Genomic DNA, 12,704 nt, shown 5'->3' with positions numbered 1-12,704 from the left:
AAAACCGAAGGACAAACAACAACTCTTTACTAATATTAAAGTGTGCTATAAACATTAGTTGTGATCATCATTACTATTGTATTCCTCTGCTTTGTGAATCTAGGTACGTTCTAAAAAGAGGAAATTAAGTTAACCTCTCTGAAGCATTTAACCTTTCAGAATCTCAGTGTTATCATCTATCAAATGGGGTTATTAACTCCTGTATTCCACAGGGTTAAGTATAATGGTGTCTCCTCAACCTTTATCCTTCTTGACCTCTCTTCAGCATTTTGCACTGTTGACCACTGTCTTCAGGATACTCTCTCCCCTCTGGGTTTTCATGCCACTGCTCTCTTTTGGGTCTCTTCCTACCTGGCTACCCTTTCTCAGTCTCCTCTGCTAGATCTTTATCCCAGTAACTGTGGGTGTCCCTCAAGACTCTTCCCTGGGCCCCTGTTCCTTCTATATGATCTCAAATGAGGATCTTAATAGATTCTCATGGGATCAATTATCATCTCTATGGAGTTGATTTGAAGAGCTTTAGACTCTGTCCTCGTATCTCTCCTGAGGTTCAGTCCCACATCACCAATTGCCTTTTGGACACTTCCCATTAACATTTCCCTCAAGCATCTCCAATCCAACATGTCACTTAATAAATGCTTGGTGATTGGTTACTTGTTATAGTTAGGATCAAATAGATATTTATAGTTCTCTGTCAACTATATAAATGCCATATAAATGTTGGAAGTTATCTATATGTACTATATATTCAACAAATGTTGAATAAATGAGTGAAGAAAAAGAAAGATGGAGAAGGGTGATGGATGATCTTGTCTTTGAGTGGTTTTGTATGATATGAGCAATTAGGTGGCATAGCAGATAAACCCTGTACTTGGAGTCAGGAAGACCTGAGTGAGTTTGAGTCCTGACTCAGACATTTACTAGCTGTATGACCCTGGGTAGGTCACTTAGCTTCTCTGAACCTCAGTTTCCTCATCTGTAAAATGGAGATAATAAGAATAGTACCTACCTCCCAGAGTTGTTGTGAGGAACAAGTGAAATAACATTTGTAAAGTACTTTGCCAACCTGAAAGTGCTATATGAATGCTAGGTGTTGTTGTTGTTGTTGTTGTTGTTGTTGTTATTATTATTATTGAAGTGCTGAGAATATATTGGTTTGCATCTCCTTGTATTCCCTTGGTTGGTGAGAGCAGGAATCACAAAGCCAGGGATTAGGCAGGAATGGGGTCAGAATACCTCCCAACTTGCCATGCACTGGCAAAAGGCTTCCCAGTTGGCTGATAGCAAGCCTAGGATTATAGAATGGATAGAAGAGCTCAGGCCCTGTGCTGTAGGCTCTGAATCCCAAATCAAGTTGGGGGTGATCTAGGGCAGAAGATACTATTCACTCCGGACTGGAAATCCTAGACTCTTGGTGCTGGAAGGAGCCCTAGGGATCGTTTAGTCCAATCCATACTGAAACAGGAATTCTCTCACTGGGGATGTCCAGGCTAGGAACTGGATCCCTCAGAGTGGGATCCCAGCCTAAAGGGGACCATGAGAACTAAAGCAGGCGTGGGAACTTTAGTTAATGGTAGGTCAGAAAGCTTAGGCACTGAAATCAAGCACTTATTATTCTCATCCGCTTCCAATTACTGGTAAGTAACCCTTAAAAATGCAACTCTTGTGGTCTGGATTTTGTGATAGATGGAGATAGGAAGGCCAAGAGGGAGCAGATATTAGACCAGAGCCTCTGATCGCATCGGTGGGGGTGAGGAGGGCAGGAGAAAGGGGGCAGAGGCAGCAGATCTCTGACCCCAGGGAGCCAAGCCGGCTGGGAGGTTCCCCAAGGGCAGGAGGATCAGATTAAGCTCAGTGAGAAGGGAATGTTTAAAATTAGTGAAAGATGAAAGCACTGGAACCAAGGGCAAGGTCCTCTGTAACAGTTCTAAGTAAGAGCCGGTGCCCTTGGGAAGCTGACCAAGATCAACCAGTCCCAAGGCTAGATCTTTTTAACCTGTGTCAGCTTTGAGTCAGGATGAATGATCCGGGAGCTGAAGTCATCAGAAAAGCAACGTTCAGTGACACCTTGTTCCCGAAATCCTCCTGGGGCCTTTAGCCTCCATAGAAATCCAGGGGGTCAGCAGGTGACCAGGGAGGGACCCGGGGAGGGGAGGCAGGGAGCAAGGGGAGGGACAATGAACCAGAGAACCAAGGTGGGCCTGACACCGCTATCAGCCAGTATGTCTAGCTGCCTTTTGCAGGGAAGCCCTTGAAGAACAAAGATGGCTGGGTAACAGTAGACCCCAAGGTCAGGAGGTCTCCCTCTTCCCCCACCCCCACTGTGGACCCAGCTCACTGCTTCTTGCTTATTAAAGGAAGCCTGCAGCTACTCCTTCTAGTCAATTATAGCTGCCTTGGAGAAAGGTTTTGTATAAAATGGAAATCCTAGAGGTCATTCCCTTCCTGCCCTTATCCCCCAGTGTTATCAATAATAAAATTAATGAGTGTGAAAGCAAATCTAACTGGGGGGAAACGCCAGCTACTACACACCTGGGGCCAACACAAGAATGATTTGAGCTTGTTAACCCCGAACTGCCGAGGAAACTTTTTGTAAACTACTATTGCAATAACCCCCTAATTGGTCCCTTTGCCTCCAGTCTTTCCAATTCTGCTCTCTAATCTACCCTTCACATAGATGCAAAAATAACTTCCCTAATGCCTGGGTCACTCCAGTTCTACAAAACTTTCCATGGCTCCCTACTACTCTATATGCAATACAAACTCCTCGGTGTAGCCTTCAAGGACCTCTGGGGTATGGCTCCAATTACCTTTCCAGATTTATTTCACACTCTCCCACCTCAAACACTCTGCACTCCCACTGAGTGAGGCTACTGGCTGTTCCTCGGAATGTACTCCCTCCACTTTTCCATCTGCTGACATTCTTTATCTTCAAGCCCCAGCTCAGATGTCACTTCTCCATGAAACCTTCCCCAAGCCTTCTAGCTGAAAATGATCTCTCCCTCCTCAGATTTTCTCTGGGCACCTCAGAACTCTCCTTTGCCCTAATTACATGCCCTATTATGCCTATGTAAGTGTGTGTTGTAAACTCCTCATTAGCTTGTGAACTCCACAAGGGCCAAGGACTGGTGTCTTCAGTTCCTCGGGGCCTGACATGATGTCTCTTATAGCAAGCACTTAATAAATGTTTGTTCACTTGAACAGAATGAGCTACTAGGACATTAAAGATGGAAGAGACCTTTGAAATCACCTTGTCCAACACTCATTTTACATACGAGGAAACTGAGGCCTAGGGAGATTAAATGCCCAAGGTCACACATATGCAATCTCACATACATACTATCACAAGTCAGAGGCAAGGTGACCTCTTGAAAAGAACCCCAAACCAGAAGTCAGAAAATGTGGGTTCTGATGCTGACATCCCACCTTCTGTGCTGAGTGGTCTCTGAATCTCAGTTCCCTTACTTGTGAAACACCAATAACAAAACTGACTCTACCTACTTTATAGTTAAATTCAAGTGAAAGAGCTTTAAAAACTTTAAAAGCAGGGCAGCTAGGTGGCACGGTGGATAAAGCACCGGCTCTGGATTCAGGAGGACATGAATTCAAATCCAGCCTCAGACACTTGACACTTACTAGCTATGTGACCCTGGGCAAGTCACTTAACCCCCATTGCCCCGGAAAAAAAATGTGAAGGTTATTGTCACAGGGTCAGCAGCTAAGTGACGCATAGATAGAGCACTGGACCTGAATTCAGGAAGATTCATCTTTCTGAGTTCAAATCTGACCTCAGACACTTACTAGCTGTGTGACCTTGGGTGAGTCACTTTGCCCTGTTGGCCTCAGTTTCTTCATCTGTAAAACGAGATGGAGAAGGAAATGGCAAACCACTTCAGTTATCTCTGCCAAGAAAACGTGAAAAAGGGGTCATGAAGAATCAGACACGACTGAAATGACTCAAAAACACAGCAGACTTTTAAAAGGTTTTTTTGTATTATTAATGTTTTGGTTTTATATTATAAACATTTACAAGATGACTATACACACACACACACACACACACACACGGTAGAAGGTCTCAGAACAAAATAAAACAATAGTAACATACTGACCTCATCTAAAAATGTGCATAACATTCCCTAGGGCTGGGTAAAAGGTGGAAAGAGTGCCAGGGTCCGAGTTGGGGAGACTTCACACACTTACTAGCTGTGTGACCCTGGGCAGGTCACTTAACCCCTGTCTGCCTTAGTTTATTCAACTGTAAACAAAAATGGGGATAATAATAGAGCCTATCTCACAGGATTGTTGAGGATGAAATGAGATAATATTTGTAAAGCACTTAGCACACCGTAGGAGCTACATAATGCTTGTCCCCTTTTCTCTCCCCCTTGCAACATCCCCTCCCCCCCCCACTCATAAAAATATAGTCTGTGGCAAAATTAAGCTAAAAAGGACAACCAACATGCCTTGAACTTGTGACAATGTGTATGGGTGATTCTGTGGGCTTGTGTCTGTGACTGTGAATGTGTGACCTTGGACAAGTCATTTAATCTAGCAACAAAATTATAAATGCATACGAAATCATGAATGATCACACATGCTCACTCTCAGGGTTGACCTGCCCTCTTGTACCCTCTGCCCATCCTGGCCCTATAGATCTCCCATAGGCCTGGCCTGCCCCCTGGTGGCCACTGTCCCAAAATCCCTGCCAAGGCCAAAACCTCAGAATCACACCACCCTTGAAGCAAGAATTAGAAGGTCCATCAAATATAATTTTTGAATCTAGTTTTCCAATTCTGTCTACAACATTCCCGATGGGTGATCATTCTGTCTCTTCTTGAATATCTGCGGTGACAGGGAACTCACTACCCAACAAAGGCAGCCATCCACTTTTGGACAGCTCTAATGGTGAGGAAGTTCTTCCTTAGACTGAGCTACTCATCTGTCTCCCTGTCTCTCCCACCTGTTAATCCTAGCTCCACCCAGTTAAACCAAGCAAAACAAGTCTAATCCCTTTCACTGTGGCAGCCCTTCAGATAACAGAAGGCAATGTTGAGTTGTGGAGCTCATAATGCCTTTACTTAGGAATGAAGAAAAGTAGCCCAGAGCCCCACTAGCTCTTTCTCTGCCTTCTGTCCCCCTGTCCAGCCCACAGAACCCTCTACCTTTCCCTGCCCAATATGCACACTCTGGGGGCTCTAGGGAGATGAGATCACTCAACTCAGGGGACCAGGTCTGAGCTCTCTACTCCCAGCTCCAAGATCTCAACACACCTGGTCAAAGAGATGGAGTCTGGTGTGGCATCCCTCCCTCTACCCCGCCCAAATCCAATGCCCTCTTTATTTTACCTGTTGGGGCCTGTTGCCCTCAGATGCTTTCCTGCCCCTTTTCTGTTATCCTCTGGATCCCTCTGGGACAGAAGTTCTAAAGGTCCTATGACTCCCTGTGTCCCTCTTTTCTTTCCTATCCCTTTCCCTCCTGTCTCAGTATCTCTTCCCCTCTTCTCCTTCCTACTGGTTTTCAAATTGTTCTCCTCCTGCCCCTCTGCATTCCCCAGGTCTGGCACTGAGAGCCTTGTCTGCCCCATGGACCCAGGGAGGAGCAGGGCTGCAGCTGAAGCTCTACATTTGTTTGGAAGGACCTGTTTTCTGGCTCAGCCCCATGGCTCCCCAGGGTCAGGGATGGACTCAGATCCTAATCAAGATTTATGATGTTCCTCTTCACCCAGATGTCTTCTGGTACCAAATCTGGAAATCTTACCTGAAAGATACTTTGAGATCTTTCTCTCTCTCTCTGCCTCTGTCTCTCTGCCTCCATCTCTCTGTTTCTGTTTCTCTCTGTCTTTCTCTATGTCTCTGTTTTTGTCTATCTTTGTCTCTCTGTCTCTCCCTGTTTCTCTGTGTGTGTGTCTCTCTTTCTCCCTGTTTCTCTCTGTCTCTGTGTGTGTCTCTCTATTTGTCTCTCTATGTCTCTGTCTCTCTCTATGTCTTTGTCTATTTGTCTCTCTTTCTGTTTCTGTCTCTCTCTGTCTCTGACTCTCTGTCTCTCTCCCTGTTTCTCTCTGTGTGTCTTTGTCTATTTGTCTCTGTCTCTTTCTTTTTCTCTATCTCTTTCACTGTTTCTCTTTTTTAAAATTTTTTTTAATTTTACAATTTTTTTTTTCAGGGCAATGGGGGCTAAGTGACCTGCCCAGAGTCACACAGCTAGTAAGTGTCAAGTGTCTGAGGCCGGATTTGAACTCAGGTACTCCTGAATCCAGGGCCGGTGCTTTATCCACTGTGCCACCTAGCTGCCCCTACTGTTTCTCTCTGTCTGTCTTTGTCTTTCTGTCTGTCTCTCTGTGTCTCTGTCTCTCTGTCTCTGTCTTTCTGTCTCTCTGTCTCCCTCTCTGTCTCTCTGTCTCTGTCTCTGTCTCTCTCTGTCTCTCTGTCTCTGTCTTTCTGTCTCTCTGTCTCCCTCTCTGTCTCTCTCTCTGTCTCTGTCTCTCTCTCCCTAGTGTGCTAGATGAACCTGGATGCCAGAAGGGAACCCAGTACACTTAAGGCCTTCCCTGCCTTGGTCTAGACCAGGTGCAGACCTAGCTGTGGACAGCCTAGCCAGAACCCCTCCACTCTCTATTTTATCCACATTCGATACCTACCACCAGACAGTGTCAAGAAAGGGTCAGGATAAATTTGCTCCAGTGGAAATTCCCTGGGAATGAAGGATTGGGAGTGGGTTGAAAAATTAGAGAGGTTAGAAAAATAAAAATCTGGGGACCCCTGCACTGCCCTCATCTGGAATTTCTACCCATTTTTCTATAGCTTTAGGGCACTAAAGCACAAACCATCACCACCATCACACAGCTCTCTTAGGGCATCTCTGGGACACCTGGGTCGGTTCTAGTCTCACATCTAACACTAAGTCCTGGGGGGTGACCTTGGGCAAGTCATTCCACATTTCTAGGCCTCAGTTTCTTAGGTGCCCTCTTAGATTCTTTCTAGCTCAAAAATCTATTATTCAAAGTAAAGGGTATGAGCTACCCAGGGGGGTCACAGAATCTTAGCATTGGAAGGGGCCTCAGAGGCCATTTATTCCCACCCATTCCTGAAAAGGCAGCTCCTGTAAATCATACCTGATGAAGAAGAAGCCATCTCACCTTTGGAAAGCTCTAATTGTTAAGAGGGGGCCAGTTGGGGCAGCTTGGTGGTGCAGTGGATAAAGCACTGGCCCTGGATTCAGGAGGACCTGAGTTCAAATCTAACCTCAGACACTTGACACTAGCTGTGTAACCCTCATTGCCCCCCCCCAAAAAAGGGGGCCAGTCATCCTGACCTATGTCTTGCAACTGGAGGAGAGAGTAAGGCTAAGGGGCAGCTAGGTGGTACAGTGGATAAAGCGCTGGCCCTGGATTCAGGAGTACCTGAGTTCAAGTCCAGCCTCAGACATTTACTAGCTGTGTGACTCTGGGCAAGTCACTTAACCCCCATTGCCCGCAAAAAAATTAAATTAAATTAAAATAAATAAGACTTAAGAGAGTAAGGCTGATAATGTTGCTCAGCCCTGCCTCACTTAAATCCAATTCACAGACAAGCCAAGACATCATGCTCCTGATGTGATTGGTCCTCTTTGAGAATGAAGGATGAACAATTGTTAAGAAAGCAGCTAGGTGGTACAATGGATAAAAGTGCTGGGCCTAGAGTCAGGAAGACTTGTCTTCATGAGTTCAAATCTGGCCTCAGATACTTACTATCTGTATGATTCTAGGCAAGTCATTTAACCTGGTTTGCCTTGGTTTCCATGACTGAACAACAAAATTAAGAAGTTTTTTTTTTTAATCAAGGCTAGATTAATATGCTTTGTTGAGCTTCTACCCTTTGCTCCACATTCTGCTCTTTTGTTCCTATCCCACCCCCACCCTACCCTACCCTCCCTGTCCTCTTAGGACTCAGCCAAATGGATGGTAGCTAACTGCTCCTCATCTACTACCCTTTGGTACTACCTTTCGGTACTCTTTGGATGCACATCTAATGAGCCTGTTGGGTCATCCATCTCTAGCTTCAATTATTGACTTCACACATGCTGAATTTATTCCTGCTACTTACTTTTCGTGAACCACAGAATTGGAAGGGATCTTGGAGACCATTTTTTATTTAGTCGTTCATTCATTCATTTGTTTATGTGTTTGTTTGTTTGTTTTATCCTCACCTTATGAAGAAATACCCTGTTCACCAATAGCATTGAGCCTTAGCTTGTATTCTCCCATTGACAGTAAACTCACTACTTCTTGAGTCAGCCTATTCACTTCTAATTTTTAAAAAAATATTGCTTCCTCATTAATCATCTTAATAACTAGAATTTCTATAAAGATTTAAGGTTTACAAAGCACTTTATATACATCATCTCATATGGTCCTCATAGCAACCCTTTGAGGTTGGTGTTATTATTATCATTGTCCCCATTTCACAGTTGTGGAAAGTGAAGCACATAGGCCTAGGGCCACCCAGTAGGCAAGAATCTGAAACAGGATTTGAATCCAGGTCTGACTCCAAGGACATGAAGCTACTGTGCTGAAATCTGCCTCCCAACCTCTGCTGCCCATCCCAGGTTCTCCTCTTTGGAGTCAGAGAGAATAAATCGAATCCTTCTTCAAGTGTTTGAATGGCCTCCTTCTTTCTCCTTGCCTACCCAAATCCTACCTGTGCTCAGGAGCCCAACCCTGGTCCTCTCTCTCTCAGGAAGCTTTCCCTGACTGTTCTCACCTACTCTCATTTACCAGTTCCTCTCCACACAGCACCCTGTCATCTCTGCCTCCTGGAAGTTCCAACTAATATCCCATTTTCTGGAGGAAGCTTTTCCTCACCCTTCTTCATTCTACTGTCTTTCCTCTGTTAATTAACTCCCATTGTCTCATTTATAGTTTGTTTGTATTTGTTGTTTCCCCCATTAGATTGTGAGCTCCTTGAGAGCAGTCGTCTTTTGCCTCTTTTTGTATCCCTAGGGCTTAGCACAGTGACTGGCACATAGTAGGTGCTTAATAAATATTGATTGATTGATCTATTGATTGATTGATTCTCTCCATTGCATCCAGGAACTTCTTCACCCAAGATGCTCACTCCAACCTGGACTTCACACATTGGAACACAACTCAGTCCCTGTGGACTCTCCCCCTGATTGGGTCATTCATCCCAGAAGCTCCATTTTTAAGGAAGGTGTCCGGGCCAGCCGTGTTAATTCCTCTCCAGGCTGTATTCCTGACTTTGCTGGATTTTCTACAATGTCCCTGTTGGGTACCTTCAGCCCTTCCGTTTTTCTACTACCGCCCCTCTCCCTTTTCAGCTAACTTTTCCCTCCATTCAAATGTAATCTTGAGGACAAGCACTGTCTTTCTTGTTTCCCAGGACTTAGCACAGTGTCTGGCACATAGTCAGGGATTAATAAATGCTTTGTTGACTTCTCTGAAGAGTGCTGATTCTGGAGGCAGAGTATTATCTGGGCTCAAATACTACCTCTGCTGCTTAGTACCTGTGTGACCCTTGGGCAGCTCAATTAATTTCCCTGGGACTCAGTTTCCCCATCTGTTAAATGAGAACACTGGAGTAGCTGGCCTCTGAGATGCCACCCCACCATAGGGCTATGCTGCTGAGCTCCTCTGAACTACTCCGACCATTACCGTGTTCTGCTGCTCTGTTGCCCCAACCACATTGTGAGTTCCCTAGGGCAAGGATGAGGTTGCTCTTCCTCTGTCTCCCCAAGAGAAGGGCCTAGCAGAGGGTTGGTCACAGGGGGAGTCCGAGATCAGCCTGCATCCATTGACTGGACTCCTCTCCCTGGCCCTCCCAGCACATGCTAAGAGGTGTTAGTGATATGACAGAGCACAGCCTCTCTCCACATGGCCCCTGCCCCAGGGGGCCATACATCAGAGTCTGCAATTCTGTCCAAGCTCTCCTGACTTCATTAAGTAGGGGAGAGGGGGGAAGGGAGAGGAGAGGAAGAGAGGGGGAGGGGAGAATCCCTCCTCCTCCTCCTCCTCTTCCTCCTCCTCCTCCTCCTCCCCCCCATCCACGATTGCTTCAATACCATGGAGGGGGGAGGGGAAGGCAAAGCTGGTGTTCTTAAGATAGAGGGGAACAGGTTGATGGGATGGAGGGAACAGGTGTGGGGGGCAGGGGAGTGAGATTTATGGAAGAGCTAAGTGTTGCGAGCTGCCTTCTGTCCTCTAGCTGGAGTCTTTCCATCTGCCAAGGGTCCTGTCCAGGTTTCCCTCCCTGCTTCATCCTGGAGGTAGAAAGAGAAGCCCCCAACCTTGAGACCCACCTTTGGGTGGGCATGGGCTTTAAAGGTAAGGTGCATGTTACACAGCTGGGGCAGCTAGGTGACACAGTGGATAGAACGCTGGTCCTGGAGTGAAGAGGACCTGAGTTCAAATCTCACCTCAGACACTTAGTAGCTGTGTGACCCTGGGCAAGTCACTTAACCCTCATTGCCCCACAAAATAATAATAATAATAATAAGCATTTAATAGCACTTTAAGGCTTGCAACTTTATTCACATTATCTCATTTGATCCTTAGGACAGCCCTGTGAGGATCCTTGTGGTTCCTCCATTTTAAAGATGAGAAAACTGAGGTTGATAAAAAGTTTAGTCACTTGCCCAGGATCCCATAGCTAGTCAATGAGGCAAGGTTCAAACTCAAGTCTTGCCAGACTCAAGTCCAGGGTTCTCTCCATTACACCATCTAGTTGCCTTGCTGAGAGATCAAACATTGTGTGGGACACAAGGCTCTAGGGATGGGTTCCATTGCTGAAAGAAGGGCCAGGCACTAACCAAGTGAGATCCCCTTCCTGAAGGGGCTGTGCTAAGGGACCAAGGACAGAGGGTCCTCATGCTGAGGGAGAGGATCCCTCAGGATGGAATTCCCTCTACCACACATGCTAGTTCTTTCAATGGCACAGCTAAGTCATGGCCAGTGGCCTTGGTATAAGGGGAGGCTCAGGATGAGGCTGAGAGGTAGGGGGAAGGTGGGCAGAGTGCCACAGTTGGAGAGAAGAGTTACATAGTTATGAGAGGCCGATGAAGTGGTCCTTGAGAAAGGCTTCAGACTGTGGATTAAAATTTAACTCATTCGATCCTAGAAGAGGAAAAAGAACCCACATGTACAAAAATATTTATAGCAACTCTGTGGTGGCAAAGAAATTGAGGGAATGCTCATCAACTGGGGAATGGCTAAACAAGCTGTTGTATATGATGATAATGGAATACTATTGTGCTTTAAGAAATGATGAGCAGGAGGACTTTAGAGAAAACTGAAAGGACTTACATGAACTGATGGCAAGTAGGAGGAGCAGAACCAGGAGAACATTGTACACAGTAACAGCAACATTGTGTGATGATCAACTGTGATAGACTTGACTCTTCTCAGCAATACAATGGTCCAAGATAGTTCCAAAGGACTCATGATGGGAAATGCTCTCCACATCCAGAAAAAAAGAACTATGGAATCTAGATGCAGATTGAACCATACTGTTTCTACATTTTTTGTTTTTCTTTTTTGAAGTTTTTTCCCCTTGTGTTCTGATTCTTCTTTCACAACATGACTAATGCAGAAATATGTTTAATGTGATTGTACATATATATCCTATGTCAGATTGCTTTCTGTCTTAGGGAGGGGGGAGGGTGAGAGAAAAATTTGGAACTAAAAATCCTCTGAAAACAAATGTTGAGAACTATCTTTACATGTAACTGGAAAATAATAAAATACTTTAATGATTAAAAAATTAACTCATTCATCCCCTGTCTCCACCTAGGGTGGATTTCAAATAGGAGAAGGGGGTCTATTCTGCTACCTTGGGCTCCCTCCCTCTAACTTCTGGGTCAAATCTTAGCATGTGAGAGCTAAAATGGGGTGTCAGAGATTGTCTCATTCGACCCTCTCATCTTGTCGATGAGAAAACCAAAGCCCAGAGAGGAAAGAACCTGACCCAAGGCCACACATCTAACCATTGCTAGCTGGGAGGAGACACTCCCCACTGCAGTTCTGCATCTGTCCTCTGCTCCTCTCACCCCATATTCTAGGGGCAGATTAGCAATGATCATTACTTGTTTCCTCTCCAAGTCTCCCAATCCCCACGGCTCTTCTGGTCACCAGGAACTTAGTTCCTATTGGCCCAGATCTTGGTCCCTAGCACTAAAACCTAACTTCTAGCCTACCTAGGTGCCTGCCTCAACAATCCCCTGACCCCAAGACCTCCAAAGCCCATGCAGGGACAAGTTCAAATTGGGGACACCAGAGACCAGACAGTGCCTGTTCCCCACAAAATGAGACCGCCCTGGAGGTGATAGAGCTTGTACTCAAGGGACCTTTCTGTGACCTGGGTTCAAATCCTAGCTCTGACACTACCTGTGTGACCTCGGCATGTCATTTAACCCCTCTGTGCCTCGGTTTCTTCATCTGTAAAATGAGGGGGTGGGACTAGATAAATTCTCCTTAGGTCCCTTCCAATGCTTTTATGATCCTGTGGCCTCCTGTTGCCAGAAGTGGGGAATCAGCAGAGGTTTGAATCCGGGCACACCACATCCTGTGACAACCTGCAGAGGACACCAGAAGGGTAATCATCTTGCTGTGACCTCAGACCCCACTTGCAAGCTCCAGTTTCCCACATCTGGAGTTTCTTGTGTTCTTAGTTCCCTTCATTCCCAGGGGAAAGTGGGGGGGGGGCGGGGGA

Source organism: Dromiciops gliroides, chromosome 1, assembly GCF_019393635.1.
Source record: "Dromiciops gliroides isolate mDroGli1 chromosome 1, mDroGli1.pri, whole genome shotgun sequence".
NCBI classification, from domain to species: domain Eukaryota; kingdom Metazoa; phylum Chordata; class Mammalia; order Microbiotheria; family Microbiotheriidae; genus Dromiciops; species Dromiciops gliroides.
Note: the sequence above shows the minus strand (reverse complement) of the source record.